Below are 18,407 nucleotides of genomic sequence, written 5' to 3'. Positions count from 1 at the left end.
TCTATCTATCTATCTATCTATCTATATATATATATATATAATACAAAGAATATATATACATGTATACACACATATATGTACATACTTACATCTACATGTGTATATACATGCATATCAGGGTACAGGACGTTAGAACAATAAACTACAGACAACGGAACGAACACATAGGAAAACAGAAAGCCCCTTGGAATATCCCTTCATCAGCTGTCTCTATTCTATCTAGACGTTTCGAAGACCAGACAGGACGTACTCTAGAATAGTCTCTTCCTGAGTAGTGGATCAACCAACTACACAGAGGATTCCAAGGTGGCAAACACAAACCAAGACAGGAAAAAATGGAGAGTGAAAACAACATTCAAAAGCCGTACGGCCAAACGCAAATCTGAGGTAGAACGCTAGTAGTTCGTCTTGCCTTCACAGCGGCTGGAGTGAAAAGAAAGCTGACCACAGGTCACACGAGAGCAGAGAGGATGGTGGAGGGAGGAAATGGAACAAGGAGGAAGGGACAGAAGCAGTGAAGTAGAGGCCAGGACAGAAGGGTAGATAGGAAGATAGAGGAAGATATATATATATATATATATATATATATATATATATATATATATATACTTACATATATGAGTGTGTGTGTGTATGTCTTTATTTCTCTCTCTCCATCTCGCTCTCCCCCTCTCCCCATCGCTGTCTCTCTCTCTCACTCTCTCTCTCTCACTCTCTCTCTCTCACTCTCTCTCTCTCTCTTGATATATATATATATATATATATATATATATATATATTCTCTTCCACCATATCGTACAGTGTCCTTTTATATCCCTCCCTCGTACTCGTCCTCTATCTTCTGTTCGTCCTTCCTTTATTCTGCCCCTTCTCTCTCTCTCTCTCTCTCTCTCTCTCTCTCTCTCTCTCTCTCTCTCTCTCTCTCTCTCTGTTTCTCTTTCGTTCTCCTTGTTTATTATCAAACGCTTGCCTACTCGTGCCTACCTTCCACCTTTCCACCTAATACGCAGCGATAATGGCATCTGTCAATACGACTGTGGCGCCACCAGCAAATGTTTCTACATCCGGTCGGTGTAATTACTTTGCTCAATGCGATAACAAAGCAGATGAAATTAGCAATGCATCAATTTTTTTCTGTCAACCGGATAACAAAATGACCCATTGTGCCGATTGTAATAACATTAGAACCTACGGCACTCTTAATGATGCTAGAGAAGTAACAATGAATACAGGCAGTCTCTTTCGCTCAGGTTTTCGTTTCGTTCGGCGGAAGAGAAAAGCTACTTTTCGTTTCACCCCTTGGATATGGTGTCAGTCTTAAGCTGGTAAAGAAAATATTCCTTCAAGATCTATCGGTTATTTCTGTGGTGCGTAGAATTAAGAGCTTTCCTTAGCTTGCTCTTCCATAATATTAATCGGATGTGAGTTAAAACTTCCCTTGGATAAAACAAGAGCCTGTCGCTGCTAACATAACTTGAAGGTCATTGACGTTTGTATGTAACGGATTTTAATATCTCTGGCTACATTCTTCAGAGTCAGCCACACTCATGAAGGTAAAAGGCGCGTGGCCTAGTGGTTAGCGTGTCTCACTCACGATCATAACATCGTGGTTTCAATTCCCGGCTCGAGCGACAAGTTGCTTCACGTTCCAGGGTGAATTGTTGTCGGTCACTTATGTAACATGGACATCGGATAAATGGCCTTTTCAGTCCGTAGAGCCGAGACAATGCTTACAAATCCGCTTTGATAACATGTATCATTCTTTGGATAATTGATTTTCTATGCCTATGTAATCGTGAGCAGACATAGACACCCTCTCGATTCACCCCTAGTATCGATTCACCCTTAGTATCGATTCACCCCTAGTATTTTTCAACTAATGGTATATCCTGAATACGTCAGATGTAGGCAGACATAGCTTCACCAACAGTAGGTTAGTACTCATTTTCAGATAGATTAATTAGACTGGTTCAACGTAAAATAAACCCAGGAATTGAAATCACTTCATAATGATCGTGAGCTAAACACCCTATTCAGTTGGCCACGCACATCCACAATTGGTTTGAGAATATTGGTCTTCGGAAGTTTGTCGGAACAGCTCTTGGATAGGAAAATTGTTTATTTCTTTTAACATTTGTTCCTCTCTGTGAGCACCCAGGGACTCTGATTTACTTTCAAAACATTAATATCGTAATTTAATACTTTGATGAAGACTTTGCCACTTTTAAACGGTTGTATGACTTCTTGGTGGGATCCTATAAGGTATTGTTATTCTTTTCTACTCTAGGTGCAAGGCCGTACATTTTGGGGGAGGGGGCTAGTCGCTTACATCGACCCCACTACACAACTGGTACTTAATTTATTGAGCCCCGAAAGGATGAAAGGCAAAGTCGACTTCGGCGGAATTTGAGTTATACCTACCAACTTGAACATATTGAACAGTGTAATTCTAGATAAAACTATCTTTTACTTTTTACTTGTTTCAGTCGGTGGAGCGCCACTTTTGAAGCGTTTGTGTTGAGTAAATCGGAACACTATTTTGAAGTCTGATGCTTCTTTTACCAGTGTATCTTGTCGAACTGTTGGTTTACTGGTGCATTAATAAAACAATGTTTGTGAAGACTGTGTAGGGACAGACACAACCAAAAACACAGACACAAACTCATACATAATCACTTAAAGGTAAAGATAAAGACCCCCCCCCCCCTCAGTCATGAATGACCATGTGATTGCACCTAGAAAGTTACCCCCCGAGGCACAGGTCCAGGCAAGGTTGTTTATGGAAGACCAGCAGTCGACCATGTATACCAATCTCCCCTCTCCACGCCACTGATGTTATCCAACGAAAGGCAAAGGCTGATACAGCTTGGCACCCGGGCATCGAACTCACTACCTCATAATTGTAAGCCCCGATGCTCAAACCACTTCACAAATGTATATGAGTAACTATAGGATAGGATTCTACACAGCTTTCGTCTACCAAATCCATTCATAAGACAATAGTACAGCCCACGGGTATCGTAAAAGACACCTGCCCTGTCACATGGCTGTAAAGTGATGGTCTTAACTGTACAGCTATGCCTGTGCCTAAAGAGAAAAATGTTAATTACAACATGCTCGATAACTGTTATTCAACCAGAGACCTCTAAAACTTTAGTCTAACTACCTCCATATATACCGTTGGCCAGAAGTCCATCGACAGCAAATACAAATTCCATAAATACAATCTGTAATTCTGTATTGACTCGAATGAGAAAATGTGTCACTCAAGGAAGATTTCAGTTTAAACAATTTTCATGATGTTTCATATTTAGGTGCTTTTATTAAATTTATTCAGTTGTTAGACATAACATAAATCTTGGAATTAAAAGGTTTCGATTTACTATACGCTGACGTTTGGCCAATCCTGTATATATATATATATATATATATATATATATATATATATATATATATATATATATATATATATATATATATGTATGTATGTATGTATGTATGTATGTATGTATGTATATATATATATATATATATATATATATATATATATATACGTGGCGGGGCGGGGTGTTCATAGCTACGATATATTTTTAATGTAGAACTAATGGATCAGAGCTGGCCGAGGACTAATCAACAATAACAAAAGTAAAAACAGCTAGACGAATACTTTGAATAATGAAGACTGCACAAATACTCAATTATATCAATAGGAAAAATATGTAATTCGGGATTGCCAGCACAGCTGAAGGGAATCTTATTATGCATCTTCTAGTCGACGATGACGACAACTGTAAAAGCAAAACCAATAATAAGAAAATATACAAACAATATTAACAATAACAATTGTTCTTCTACCGTGTAATTCTAATTAAAATCAACAGACGATAGCAACAATGGCGAAGACAATGAATGCAAAACGCTATACATAGAAGAGAGATGAAATTTCAAAAACAAAAACAAGCCCCCAAAAAATCATTAGAATTGTGTTGGGAAATATATTAAATTTGCGAGTGCCTTTGTTTAATTAATTGTCAAGAGATTAAAGAAATGCACAACAAATTTACAGTAAACATTGTAATTTATGTATTTGTATAAATATACATTTTATTTCTTTTACTTCTTTTATATTTTTATGCTTTTATTAATTGTCCAAGCAATTGTTCTAGTTTACATATGACAGCGAAGTATGAAAAGAAGACAAATTTATACATGTATACATTTTTTTAGCCCCTGCTTTTCATATATATATCTCAGCGAGAGAAACTGAACAGAGAGTGGGGGAGAGAGAAAGAGAGAGAGAGAGAGAGAGAGAGAGAGAGAGGGGGGAGGGAGAGAGATAGTGAGAAGTAGACAGACAGATACAGAATACATGTATATGTATATATCTAGGTATATAGATACATATATAAATAGAGATATATATTTATAAATGTTTGTATAAATGTTTCTTTGTAGTTGATGATTCACTTCGCCGTTCCGCTATGCAGTTTCTCGTCACGTGCGAGACTCATCAGGCGACAGTATTTCTTTTCTTTTCCATTGCCAGAGTTGTGTCACGTGTTGAGAAATTCCGAGTAGAGACGAAATGAAACGCCGACCCTGAATGAAGATATACAAATACATAAATAAGACGGCAAACAAGCACATCGTTATACGTCTTAGCAACAGAAAAGTAAAGGAGACAGAACTAATGTTTGGAGATAGCAATAATAGAACATTGATTTGATTGTCGTCGTACATGAGCTACTCTGACATCGGAAGAGCTTAACCGAAAGGAAAACATACAAACCGAAGGTTTAGTCGGAACTATGGAGCAGTGTCAAAGCACATTGCTCAGTGGTTAGGGCGTCGGGCTCACAGTTATGACGTAATGAGTTCGATTCCCTGGCCGAGCTGTGTGTTGTGTTCTTGGGCAAGACATTTTATTTCACATTGCTCCAGTTCACTCAGCTGTAGAAATGATTTGTAACGTCACTGGTGACAAGCTGTATCGGCCCATTTGCCTTTCTCTTGGGTAACATCAGTGGCGTTGAAGTGGGAGACTGGTATGAATAGGCAACTTTTGCACTTTCATAAACAACCTTGTTTGGTCTTGTGCCTCAGGGAGTAACCTTCAAGGTGCAATCCCATATTTATTCATGATCTAATGGGGTGTCTTTACCCTTTACCTAAGCAGCGGTGTACAGAGACGTCAAAAGAGAAGATGTAAATACCATAGTTTCTCTTTCGCGAGAAGATAGACTCATGGAGAAAATATGCAGCGAAGAGCAGCTTGACCGAAATGTTATGTGACTAGAAGAAATTCAAAGACATAATTGTCCAAAGACATACACCATTGATGGTGAGACACTTGCGATCGTAATTCAAAAACTTCAGGATGGAAAAGCACCAGGAAGTGAATTTGTTTGACTGAAGTAACGCTGCATACATACATACATACATATATATATATATATATATATATATATATATATATATATATATGTGTGTGTGTGTGTGTGTGTGTGTGTGTGTGTGTGTGTGTGTGTGTGTGTATATATATGTGTATGTATGTATGTATATACATATGTATGAAATGCTCTAAATGAGGAGGGGATATCCCATACTCTGGGGTATCTCAGAAACAGCTGTAAGACTTTCAATTTTTTCCAATAATAATAATGTATATGACTTGAGATGTTTGTCTTGCCTTAACGTTTGTTGTCCTCTTTAACGATTATATATATATATATATATATATGTATGTATGTATGTATGTATTTTGTGCGTGCGTGTGCGTGCGCATACAACAGTGCACATATGTGCATATACATGCATACATAGAAGATTGAAGAGAGCTAGAGGAAAATACATTGCGTAGAAAGGAGAATGTATGTAAGCGTTTGTAAGGAAAGAAAGAAAAAATTGTTTGGAACAGATTCAGTAAATAACAAAAATTCTAAGATTTGTGTGTATGTTTGTATGTTTTGTTTGTGGGAGTGTATGTGTGTTTGTGTGGTTGTGTGGGAAGGGTCCTACGAAAAAAAAATTAAAGAGAAAAAATCGTGGAATTATTTGATGTCGGACGGACATAGAGAAACCAACAGCCACGATGTGAAATTGAACAAGAAGACGAGAGAGACAGAATGCTTGAGATAGACGCAGAGAAAGGGAAAGAGAGAGAGACAGAATGCTTGAGATAGACGCAGAGAAAGAGAGGGAGAGAGAGAGAGGAACTGAACTAAATTGAAAGAAAAAACGAGATGTCATGGTTAAAAAGAAGGAAATGTTATACCGAGGGAGAGAGTGAGAGAGGGAGAGAGAGAGGGAGAGGGAGAAACAGACAGACAGAGTGACGGAGATAATTATGTTGAATTGATCTTTTCTGTTTACGAGTTAAAACAAGAATCTTGATCCCAGTGGGGAACATTCAGATTACATTGAGATTCAATTTTATTGCTGATTTTATTATACATGGAATAATAATAATAATAATAATAATAATAATAATAATAATAATAGTAATAATAATAATAATAATAATAATAAGAAGAAGAAGAAGAAGAAGAAGAAGAAGAAGAAGAAGAAGAAGAGGGATCTGTTCTTTATTAGCCACAAGGGGTCAAAGTGATGGAGAAAAACTCAGAGAAAAGTTAAACGGGAAATTTATAGTGATGTATGGCGTGTGACGAAGAAATTTTACAAAGATAAGAGGAGGAGTGAAAGATATACAATATACAATTTGAATGAATTAAAAATTTATAGAGTACAAAAATTTAACGGAAATAATATTCTTTTTGGTTCTTGGCTTTGGGTAATAGAAAGTAAAGGAGGATCAGTTAATTAGAATTGTATTCAACATGTTCCCCTCTCAGGCTCAAACACTTCCTGCAGTAATCCTTCAGTTTTTCCAAGTCCTGTGAAAGAACTCTGGAGGTTGGTCTTCCAACCAGGCCTTTCGCGATACCCTTAAAGCCAGGAACTTTTAAGCACTCTTCATGTATGTAAGCATGTATGTTTGTCTGTTTGTATGTACGTACGTATATATATGTGTATGTGCACGCGTGTATGTGTATGAATGCTTGGACGTATATATGTATGCATGTATGTATGTATATACGGTTACTAGTTTCTGTTAATGTATAAATTGTCTCACATGTTTTATTTCAGATATACAATATTGTAATTTCTGCAGCTTCTAACACTCACATAATAATATATTTCTTTAGGTCGTTCTTGCTTTTGTCTTGCTAAATTATCCTGTCTTTTATTGTGTAGACTCGCAGCACACATTAAATGGCAGTTTTGTCTATGATTGATGTAAAGAAAGACAAGCTAATTCAGCAAAATAGCGTCTCATCTTGTACTCGCAGTGACCAACAGATTTCAATCTTGTTTGTGACACTGATTTATTGCAATCTTTCTGTTTATACAATAATATAATTACTCATGTTTTACGAACGTCCTACATTGTTGCGGAAGTTGTAACGCTCATATGGAGGAACAAATGGTATTTAGAGAAGTATGATTGCCTGAAGTATCTATATTGAAATTAATCTGCTTATAAAATGCTATTAGAAGGGCATGAAAGCCAAACACTAGCATTCTCGCTGAGTCCTCGGTCTTAGACTTCTCGCAAAATTCGCAATTTTAAGATCATAGTAATTCGCTCCGGTGTGTAGAGTTACGCTTTTCAGTGTTTTTTTCTTTTGGTGGATGGGGCGGGAGGAGATTTTGTAATTTATTGCCAGATTGAAAATCCAGGCAGATGTAAAAATGGCGAATTGTCAGACGAAGTTAAATATATTGCGATATTTGGTTCTGAGTTCAAATCTGACTAACTGTCGAGCCTTACCAATGCTGGAACCTTACCGACTTTCGAGCCTGAATTTCTATAAAACGACCCAATTTGATGCAGAACAACATTATGGGAAGCTACATAGCTCTCCACTGATAGAGGCCAATGAAGAATCAGATGAACCAATGTTGAATGCTCAACAATTTTTAAACTGTGGACTACATTTCAAGGAAACAGAACAAGCAAGAGGAAGAGAAAAGAAGGAAAAGTACGAGTAGATGATGATGATAGACGTGATACGCGGAGGTTCAATCCAATTGGTTTATCCCTCTGTTATCATGCTTAATTCCTCAGTAATCTCAGTATGATATAAATGATTCTTCTACATACATTATTCCAACAAGGAGACACCTTTCTTTGTTCCCTTCTTTGTACCTCTCAAAGTTTTTCACATTCAACATTGGAAAAGTAACGATAATTGTTGTTTGTATGAAGAACATGAGATCGAAATCATTGCCCTTTCACTGGATATCAGTCAATTTAATCGCTTGCGGCTGGCACTGAAAACTTCTAACGGAATTTCCCGCATATGGGATCTCGCAGACCAATTGACATTTGAATACGCTGACAATACACAAACATACACCCTCCACACACATATACACACATAATACATCTCTCTATCTCTCTCTCTCTCTCTCCCTATATATATATATATATATATATATATATATATATATATATATATATATATATATGTGTGTGTGTGTGTGTGTGTGTGTGTGTGTGTGTGTGTGTGTGTGTGTGATATCGAATGACAGCAGGGCAGCATGAAATGGGTTGTTTTGCTCAAGAAGACAACGCACCCACCAGTGCGATCGTCAGTGCAACGTACTAACCACTAGACCATACGGAAATATAAGAAAATATACTCCCATCATAGCCATTTGGATTTTTTGGTACATCCAGAATCACATCATTTAATGTACTAAGTTGAGATTTGTGTACATTTTGAAGCTATTTCCTTCGTATAAAGCTGTCACTTGACAATTCTTTCCTTAGTTTGTCCAAATATAAAGAGATAATGAGGTAGAGTATCGTTTGCATCTGGATACGAAATAGTGCTTCCACTGTGTATATCTGCCCATCAACGACTATTCTGGGGGACCAATGTAATTGTATTTGGGACAATCTACTAATAATAATGTGGAACCATTTCAGCAGCATTATAAAAGCCCAGGCAAAGAAATTCATGGATCCCTAGAGTAATTATATATGGATGGTAATTTACACCATACATATATTAGCATTAAATCACTAACACCGTTTTATCCCCAGGTGACCAACCTGTGTGCGAATATCTTAAGACAGCACTAATTTAAGTTTGGTTCCATACAAAATCATTCTTGAATCAACAAGGGAGCTTCTATGTTGTAGCTTGTTCTGCTAAAAAATACAGATCTCAAATAGCAAAGTGATATCTTAAAAGAGATCCACTTTTAAAAATGTACAACTTTAATAAAATAATATAATAGAGGCAGCCTAATCTGGTTGATGAACTTTCGAGAATAAATCGGCTTCATCGAGGCTGACGTAAAGATTAAGAAAGAAACGTGCTGCCTTAGCACAGGAATTGATATTAATCTACTTGAAATTAGGTGTGTGTGTGTGTGTGTGTGTGTGGTTCGTGTAATTTTGTGGCTGTGGTGTTACGATTACGTTTAGAAATAGAAACACAAAATTACTTTTAAAACATTTTATTTACAATCTCGCCATACTTGCGAGTGGACAATCAAACATAAAATTCCGATCCGGAAGAGATTACACAGGCGCCCAAACGCATGCATACGTGGACACACGTGTGTGTGTGTGTGTGTGTGTGTGTGTGTGTGCGCGTAGGTGCGTAGACTCGTGGTTAAGTGTGTCGCACTCGAGACTTAACGATTGTGTTTTCGATTCCCAGTGCAGTCGCGTGTTGTGTTCTTGAGTAACACTTCAAGAGATAAGTCTTCCGACCAAGGGAGACATTGACCTATGCGTCTAGCCAGAAGGGTGGCATCTTTCGAAAGGTATATTGATGCAAAGGGCAATGTGATAAGCGATGTTCAACAACATCCAACACACTGGACGATCATGAGCTCATGTAATATACACACAACACACTCACACACACACGTATATATATAAATACAAGTATATATGGATATATACTTGTATATATGAATATATATGAATATATATATATATATATATGTATGTGTGTGTGTGTGTGTGAGTGTGTGTGAGTATGTATGTACGTATCTATCTAGCTATGTATGTATATATATATATATATATATATATATATATATATATATATATATATATATATATATATATATATATATATAATAATAATAATAATAATAATAATAATAATAATATTGTGTATATATTAATATTATGTATTATGCATGTATTTATCTATCTATATAAGAGAATATATATGCATAGCCATTTACGAATGCGTAGCTTCCTAGGTGCCTTCCTATGTGTAAGTATACTTCAAGCATACTTACAACCAGACAGAGATAACTGCATTACTAAGATGGCATATATATATATATATATATATATATATATATATATAAGCACACATATATACATGGTCACACGCGCATACATAAAGGCATATACATAGAAAAAATACATATACACACACACACACACACACACACACACACACACACATATATATATATATATATATATATATATATATATATATATATATATATATATATATATATATATATATATACATATATGTATGTATGTATGTATGTATGTATGTATATATATAAACGCATACATACATATGTATATATACGCATATAGGCACATATATATACACATGTATATGAAAGCCAATCAAAGAACTATGAAATCACACGGAGCTCAAGTAAAATATAACGAATACTTTCTTATCTAATTCACAGAGATCGAACGAAATATTTCCGGTTTAGCAAGAATAGGAAATGCCCGGACTATTCAATGGAATGGCTTCTTTGGCCGATTTCCAAGTCGTTCACGCTGGAACGAACGGCGGCGTGCAGTACGGTATTCGATTAGTGGTAGGTTGGAAGTCATACAAACATATATTCATATATACAAACATACAGACGTATGTACATATATAGGTACATATATACGTAAAGAAAATTATATACGCTAACAAGTATATGTGCATGTATGCGGGTGATTATATATATATATATATATATATATATATATATATATATATATATATATATATATATATATGCATACATATATACACACTTATATACATATGTGTATATACATTTTATACACACATGCAAAGAAAAACATACGCACAAATACTCATATATATATATATATGCATGTATTTATATGTGTATATGTGAGTGTACATACTTGCGTGTGTGTGTGTATATATGTATATATATATATATATATATATATATGCTGTGCGTATGTATGTATACATATGTTTGTATGAGTGTGTGTTTATATTTTGTAAAGAACACTATGTACAAATCTTGGAATTAAGAGAGATTAAGTGAATCAATGGGGAATAGGGGCTGAGGAGGAAGAGCTAAAGAGAGAGAGAGAGAGAAAGAAAGAAACAAAGAAAGAAAGAAAGGAAGAGGGAGGGCAAGCGATAGAAAGACAGAGAGAGATGGGGAGGGAGGGAAACGGAGAAAGAGAAGGAGAAAGAAAAGTTGAGAAACAGAATGAGGTCAGAACGTGAGGTAGAAAGAAGATATATGGCTGAAAGGAAATTGGAAAAATGGGGACATAACTACTCAATAATTGAAAATTTACTACAAGAAAAGTACACGCACACACAAACACACACACACGCGCGCGCGCGCGCACTCACACATACACACGCACACACACACATGTACATATATATATATATATATATATATATATATTTATATATATTGGCACATATACAAGATTGCGCATACACGCATACATGCGCATATATATATACATGTGTGAGTTCATGTGTGTTTATATACATATATATATATATATATATATATATATATATACATCTATACCAGTATATATACGTATATATATCTCTATATATTTGCATATATATATATATTTATATTCATATTTATACATATGTACATATATGTATATATATATATATGTATATATATGCGAAAATTAATTTCTAGTACAACTACTGAGATCATCTCTTAGAGAAATTTTAGAACTAGCTTTTTAGCTTATATATATATATGTGTGTATGTGTGTGTGTGTGTGCGTGTGCTTGCGTATGTGTATCTATGTGTCTTTGTTTATATAAATGTGTGAGTATGCATTATATGCAAATTCACATACAAACATATGTATATGTGTGTGAAACAGATAACAAAATAAGGAAAGAAATTAAAGTTGAAAGTAAGCTTGCTGGTGGAAGGGTAATAGCAATAGCAGCAGCAGCAGCAGCAGCAGCAGCAGCAGTAGTAGTAGTAGTAGTAGTAGTAGTAGTAGTAGTAGTAGTAGTAGTAGTAGATGAAGAAGTAGAAGAAAAAACAAGAAACACAACAACAAGAGTGAAGCTGTTTCTGGCAGATCAAGTGATCACTTAGGAATTTCCTTTTTCGCTCAAAGAGGACCCCTAATATATAAAATAGATCAGCTCTGTCTAAAGGATTGCTCGAGAAACACAGGTGTGCAGCTGAGTTTGAAGGTAGAGGACGTCATGTGATACGACACACACACAAACATATAACTCTCTCAGCCACACACCCATGTATGCACATATATACGTATGTATGCATCTATATATGTTTGTATATATATATCATACATACACACACACACGCACGCGCGCGCGCACACGCACACACATTGACACAAACACATGTATGTATATGTATGCGTACGTACCTCTCAAGCTCTTTATCTGTCAATACACACACACACATTCATACATACATATTTATATATACATGCAAACTTACATATATATATATAGATAGATACATATATATATATATATATATATATATATATATATATATATATAATATTATATTATATTTATCTTATGATATATATATATATATATATATATATAAGTATATGTATATATGTATATATATATATATATATATATATATATATATATATATATATATATATATATATGTATATACATATATATATATATATATATATATATATATATACATATATATATATATATATATATATATATATATATATATATATATATATATATATATATATATATATATATATATATATATATATATATATATATATATATATATATATATATATATATTGACCTGACAAGGTAGTCATTTTTGTTTTCTTAATGTGAAATAGAAGTCATTTGTTTTGTTTTCTTTTTGTCATACAAAGAATGAACTTCAATAAATTATATCTTTTCCATTTTGTTCGATGACTTTTTGCCATCTCTCTGACGATTTCATCATTTCGTGCTAATATCATTCCTGGCCTTTATCAGCCAAAAACTGAAGCAAGTGCGATTTCAGGTCATAATTATTATTGAAAGTTTTACCATTCACAGAATTTTGCAAACTTCGAAATAAATGGTAATCTGGTGATGCAAGCTCATGGCTATATCTTGGATGGGACATCACTTCCCAACCAAGCTCCAATAATTTTTCACTGGTTAGCAAATATGTGTGTGGTCTAGCATTGTGATGGTGGAACACGATTCTTATGGTTTGCTTATTCTGGCCACTTTTTTTATTACTTCCCCCAGTTTCATTGGTTGTTGACAGTAGACATCTGAATTCATTGTATGGTTCCTTGGAAGCAGCTCAAAATTACAAACACCACCTTTGTAATCCCATCAATATAGAAAATCTAACTACATTCAATATGGATATCAGTGAGGGCGGACAAAATGAGACGAAGACACACTGCTAATTATATTAGTAAATTATATTTCATCGAGCAAGCAAGAATTTCTACTCTGCTTTATTATATTTGATGCACAACAACACCGACAATAAACAAAACACGATAGTTACGTCGGCAAAACCATTCTTTGATCATAGGCATGATGCATCATAATTACCCTGGGGCTAAACAAGAACATGAAGTGACAAGATTTACAACATTCTGTTGGCGTTATTTATCACTATATTTATTATAATTATTATTATATTCTTTCTTTTTTTTTTCTTACTGTCATTCCTGAAACTTCCGATTAAATGTCAAGTTATACTTCTCCTCATTTCCGGTATGTCACCATGCTAGTTCATCTAAGCAATATTGTAGCCATCTTGATAACTGAAGAGATAGAATACGTGCGTCTGCGCACTGGAGATAACGATAGTAATTTTCAAGTGGCCAAGTTTGTTGTTTTGTTCCAATCTCTCTTTCGTTTTCTTTCTTTCTCATTATTTCTTTGTTTTACTTGAATGTCATTTTATATTGGCTTAATACACACACACGTACACATACACACTCTCTCTTTCTCACACACACACCACACATACAAACGCACGGACACACACTTACTAAAGCGTACGTATGTAACTATATGTGTGTATATGTGTGTTTGTGCATGCGTATACATATTTCCATGTATGTGTGTGTGTGTGAGAGAGAGTGTATCTGCATGTCTGTGTACATGTAAGTACGAATGTAACTATGTATATGTATGGATATTCGGGTTTGTACGTTTCTGTACATTAGTAGGTAAAATTTTAACCTTTTAAACAATATACACATATATCTCTTCCTTTTCCTCTAAGCCATGTATTCATCTAACTCTGTCTCTTTCTCGAGACGTGCGTTTATAATATATTCATATAGATGTATGTATGCGCGCGTTCATAATCGTATGTGTATCTGTGTTTATAAATTTATATCGCGAATGGATAAGAAATGCTTTTCATAATCACGAGACCCACATTTCGAATTCCACAGCATGTCATCTTCGGCAAATATGTTACCATACTTTCAAAGCATCCTTGTGGATGGAACCAGACAGAAGAAACTGTACGGAAGCACGTTAGATGTATTACTGTTATGGTTCAAACCCAAACTTTATCAAACTCAAATCTAAACTTAATCAAGGGATTACTTTGTGGGGTTTTTTTTTAAGGATTTCTACAGGGGGTAACGCGCATCTATGCAAAATTCACTCACGTAAAACTTTATTCAGGTTGTTAAGTTGATCGAACAACTGGAATTACCATCAACGACAACGACGGAGATCCCTTCTGCTTTCACGTTATTACATTCCATCCAATGTAGTACCGACGCTTTCTAACTTTAGCGATTATAGACCGGAAATGAATCGAAATCTTATTGCCATATAAAAGATGCTAAAAGCTACAGAGTATCTGAAACTAAATGAGAATGGATCAAAATCGAACCTTTAGCTATAAAATATCTAAATTTTATCACTGAAGCGGAAATATTAGAGGTGTCAGCGACGGCCATAAAATGCTTTGTGGCCGGCTCGCTGGCCTGCTGGTTGTCTGGCTGGCTGGCTCGTTGGTTGGTTAGTGGTAATGTTGATAATAACGGGATTGATAAAAGTGATGTTGTTGTTGTTGGTGGTGGTGGTAATGGTAGTAGTAGTAGTAGTAGTAGTAGTAGTAGTAGTAGTAGTAGTAGTAGTGTTGGTGGTGGTGGTGGTAGTGGTGGTAGTGGTGGTAGTAGTAGTAGTAGTAGTAGTAGTGTTGTTGGTGGTGGTGATCGTGTCCTTGGCGACGGAGTGGTAATGGAGTTAGTGCGAGTGTAATATTGTTGGTTAAAACGATGAAGAGCTGGCAACGGCGTATTGTGTCGGTGGCGTAGTGATGGCGGTGGCGCTGGTGTTAACAGCGTGGTAGTCACAGCGGTGGTAGTTTTAGTGGTTAATTTTAATGCTGGTATTAATGGAATGTATAGCCGTAGTGGTGACTAGTACTGGTTGGGTGGTAGTTACGTTTGTGTTAGTGCGTGTTGATGATGGTATTAAGGAAGACTATATATACATATATATATATATATATATATATATATATATATATATATATAGTCATCAACTTAAGTTGAGGCACCAGAATTTAGTACAATATTTTCCATACAATTTCAAAGTAAGGTGATTAAAATCAAAATAAGCAACAAGCATATCCAGAGGTAATGCAGTACGATCGTTTCATGCAACTCTAATTTAATTGAACAATGCAATCATTACATCAATTTAAAATGCAGAGCAATCCTCAGCTGCACAAAAACATAGAATTTAATTAAATTAGAACAGTTGGAAACATTAGTATAATTATACCTAAAATCTCCAAGAAGTCAAGGAGATTTTAGGTATAATTGTATTAATGTATCTATCTGTTGTAATTGAATTAAATTCTATGTCTTTATGCAGCTGAAGATTGCTCTGCATTTTAAATTGATGCAATGATTACATTGTTCAATTAAATGGAGTTGCATGAAACGATCGTACTGCATTACCTCTGGATATCCTTGTTGCTTATTTTGATTATATATATATATAAAGATAAATATATACGTGTGTGTGTGAGTGTTTTTGCGTGTGAGTGTGCATACATATATGTATGTAATTATTCAGTTTATTTCCAAGATTTTTTGCCAATAAAGAACAGTTTCTAACCTAGATCCAAGGACCTTTCACTGCAATTTCAACTTCAACAACAGGGTATTTTTGTGTGTATTTATGTATGTATGTATGTATGTATGTATGTATGTATGTACGTACGTATGTATGTATGTATGACATGCTCATATATATTCAAATGATAAACTTCTGGAAAGTTTTACAGATTTTTATATTACCCATGATCGATTCGATCTGTAGTCATCGAATTAACCTTCTTCTTTTTGGTTTTTAGAAGCCTAATTTCTCTACATTGGCATTTAGGCAGTGTGATAGTATCCCAGAGGTCCAATAATTACAGGTATAAACCTGAACATATGTATGTATGTATGTATGTATGTATGTATGCATGTATGTTTGCGCATATGTGTGCGTATGTGTGTTTATGTGTTTGTATGCATGTGTGGATGTATGTGTGTGTATGCATGTATGTTCGTATGTATGTGTATACGTGTGTCTATGCATGTATTTACATTTGTATATATTCATGTATGTCTCGATTTATCTATCATTTATCTATCTATAATGCATATATATACTGACATACACGTATATATGTATATATATATATATATATATATATATATATATATATATATATATATATATATACATGTGTGTGTGTGTGTGTGTGTGAGTATATATATATATGTGTGTGTGTGCATACATATAATACACATGTATTTATAAACGCATAAACGTATAAGGTTGAACAGCATTTGCATGTAGAGTAATTACAGGAACAATTATTTGTTGATTTGATTGATAGTTGAAATAAGAGAACATACGAAAACCAAATTGTAACGTAATCCACAACGGGACCGTGTGTTCTGATGTGTCTATCATTTTATATTCCGACGGAAGAAAGCTTATCAGAAAAAGATTATAGACTTTTTCCATAGATATTTCTTGGCTGAATTTCAAAATTCTGACTTGGCAAAATACCAACTTTCGGCGAATTCTTTATGTTTGATCAACAGTGAAAAATTACATCTGTCGTTTGTCTCCCTTGGCAAAAGAGCTCTTTTGAAAAGTTTAAACAATTATTTATTCATGTTCATGTCGTTGCTTTTATTATTATTATTATTATTATTATTATTATTATTATTATTATTATTATTATTATTATTATTATTTTATGTTTGACTTTTTTTTTTGCATTTGTACAAGTTGGATCCAAGTCTCACCCAGAGACCTCAAGAGACAACAAGTTAGAAGTTCATGTAGGTGTTATGCCTAGGGTACCATATATTTGGATTTGTACAGTTTTGTTCAAGTGAATGTTTAAGAAACCATAAGAAAATTATGTTTGCTTTAAAATTTGAGATCACATAGACAGTATTTTACGTAGGATATGGGCAGTTCCCATGAGCACTATCTTTTGGACTTCAGCCATTTTGGGGTTTCCTGGTATCTGAGCTAGGTAGTAATCAGCCCGTTTCGCTGTCATTCCCAGGGCACCTATGACAATAGGTATTGTTTTCGTCTTCAGATTCCACATTTTGCTAATTTCTATTTCAAGATCTTTATATTTGCTCAGTTTTTGGTAGGTCTTGACAGATACGTTTATATCAATTGGGACAGTCATATCAATGAGGAGGCATGATTTTTGTCTGAAGTCTTTCAGTATGATGTCTGGCCTATTTGCGTCTATCTTTCTGATGTCTGGCCTATTTGCGTCTATCTTTCTGATGTCTGGCCTATTTGCGTCTATCTTTCTTATTATTATTATTATTATTATTATTATTATTATTATTATTATTATTCAGTGTGGTACATTAGCAGAATCATTGGAGAATGTCTTGTGGTATTTGTGACGCGTTTTTTTTTTTTTTTTTTTTTTTTTTTTACGTTCGGGTTCAAATGCCGTTTAGGTCGGCTTTGTCTTTCATCCTTTCGAAAACGGTAAAATAAAATGTCAGTCAAAATTCTGATGTCGCTGTAATCGACTTA

The 18,407-nt window shown here is 34.6% G+C and overlaps 1 long non-coding RNA gene across 3 annotated transcripts in view; it reads right to left on the bottom strand.

Annotated features, from left to right (window-relative positions):
• Positions 1–4,010: 4,010 nt before the first annotated feature.
• LOC106879735 (uncharacterized) overlaps positions 4,011–18,407 on the bottom strand; it is a 199,195-nt gene continuing 184,798 nt past the window's right edge. For 2 of the 3 annotated variants that reach the window (XR_016243761.1, XR_016243760.1), the window contains exon 3: positions 4,011–4,599. This is a non-coding gene — a long non-coding RNA (uncharacterized LOC106879735). The remainder of the gene's footprint in view (positions 4,600–18,407) is intronic. The other variant, XR_008265155.2, reaches the window with a different exon arrangement.

Source organism: Octopus bimaculoides, chromosome 11 (assembly GCF_046866305.1).
Source record: "Octopus bimaculoides isolate indiv1 chromosome 11, ASM4686630v1, whole genome shotgun sequence".
Taxonomy (NCBI): domain Eukaryota; kingdom Metazoa; phylum Mollusca; class Cephalopoda; order Octopoda; family Octopodidae; genus Octopus; species Octopus bimaculoides.
This window is presented reverse-complemented; position numbering and strand designations above follow the sequence as displayed.